The following is a 2,112-nucleotide window of genomic DNA, read 5'->3' as shown; positions in this document are numbered from 1 at the left end:
ATATCCTCAAAGATGTCCTCCACATTAAAAACCACCAAGACCACGATCCAGACAGGGAAAGCATCCCTAAATAAAACTCCAGATTAGTAGAGCAAAAAGGGAAGACACAGCCCCTACAAAGATAGATACAATGAAAGGAACAAGCAATCACCTCTCAATCCTAACTCTCAATATTAATGGGTTTAATTTTCCAATTAAATGACATAGATTGACAAGTTGGATCAAAAAACAAGATCCATCTTTCTTCTGCCTCCAGGAGAATATTCTTAGCCAACTTTCTAAAGTATTAGTTTAAGATAGTCCTAGACTCCGAAATCAAGCATCTCTGGATTCAAATCCTGTCTTCCCCACTCATAGTGGCCTTCAGACAGTTATTCTTCTTTCTAGTTATCTCGTGTGTGTGTGTGTGTACACACACGTGTGTGTGCATGTATGCTGGTATTGGGTGATGAACTCACAACCTCACACTCTTGCTTGGCTCTTTGGCTTAAGGCTGGCATCCTACCACTCAAGCTCTACTTCCTCTGGGTCTCTCTTTAAACTCTTTTAAAGGAATCTAATTTATGGTGTTGCTGTGAAGTATTAACAAGTGAGAAAGTGCTCTGCACAAAGCCTGCCACACAGTCTCTCTAAATTCTAGATCATCATCTTCATCATCATCACAATTCTTCCCAGGCACTGTGGGTATCAAAAGGTGAATGTGACTCAAGTGCTGGTGGCTCACACCTGTAACCCTAACTACTCAGGAGGCTGAGATCTGAGCATCACAATTCAAAACCAGCTCAGGTAAACACATCTGAGAGACTCCTCTAATTTGTTGGCAAAAGGTAAGAACTGGAGGCATGGCTCAACCTGGAGTGAAAAAGCAGAGCAAGAGCACAAGGTCCTTAGTTCAAGCTCCTATACTGGCACCAAAGGGGGAAAAAGACTATGACATAGATCCTGAAGTCAGTAAATCCAGATGTGGCAATGGAAGTGAGACCAGGAGGACTAGGTGGACATCAAAGGAATCCCTGTCACCAGGTGTCATCGCATATATATATATATATATGTTTTATTACTCACCACTCCTGCCTGCCTTCAAAATGGAACAAACCCTCTGAATAGTTATGACTCTTACATCCCTTACCAGTCCTGTTCCAAGAGAATTACACTTATGCCCTTCTCCTGTGAAGTAAAACCTGTGGGGTATGCATGCTGGTGTGGTGCTTACAGGTTGTGCTACATAGAGACAAATGTACACAGATACTGCCACAAATGATCTCACATACCCCTGCCTCCCCCAACCCCCTCCAGGTCACACTCACTCTGTCCAGAGCGCTGCGGCTGATGAGGAAGCTGCCCTATCTAGCTAATAAAACCAAGATAAGCATCCAACCTCTGGGTCCTCACACCCACACTCTCATCTTCAGAAACACCTCCACTGTGCTCACACAAGCACCTGAACACTCTTACACCAGCTGCTCACACATAGCCTTTTTATTGGAGTCCCTATGTGAGGGATCTTTTGAGTCTTCCAGAAGAATTTCATTAGCAAAGGAAGAGGAGGAGGGGAAAGTACAGATGAGGAGATGGGAATGAAAATATTGTTTGCAAAGGGACCTAAAATTGCTCTGGCCTTTTTCTGCTTCAATTCTTCCTTATTTGTACATCCTGTGTCTGAAGGAAAGGAGCTTTTCATGAATCAGGATGTAGTCTAGGCACTGCACTTGGCATAGCACCTGCAGAACTGGCAAATCAACCAAAAGCAACCGCGTGGAAATCTAGTTTTGAAAATCCAGCAACATCTGCCTGCAGCCTGCAGCCTGCTCGCAGGGCAGGAGGCCAAGGAGGGACCAGGGCTCATCTCTCTTCCCCTTTTTTCTCAGTTGTGTCTTCTATCCAGTCTTGGGGAAGAGTCTGGCGTGGCTAAGGAGGGAAGACAGGGATGGGAGGATGATGATGAGAAAGTTTCATGAGATTCACCTGAATATCTGACCTGCCTATGGGTAGGGCGGGAGGGAGGAGGGAGGCAGGGAGGGAGGGAGCCTCTGCAGACTTTGAGTCGTTCCTGCGTCCTGCCCACGCTGCAGGTTTTTCAGGTCCTTGCTTGATCCACCCTCCCAGGCGTAA

The sequence above is a fragment of the Perognathus longimembris genome, chromosome 16 (assembly GCF_023159225.1).
Source record: "Perognathus longimembris pacificus isolate PPM17 chromosome 16, ASM2315922v1, whole genome shotgun sequence".
NCBI lineage: Eukaryota > Metazoa > Chordata > Mammalia > Rodentia > Heteromyidae > Perognathus > Perognathus longimembris.
The sequence above is the reverse complement of the archived record's forward strand: the minus strand, read 5'-3'. Positions refer to the sequence as shown.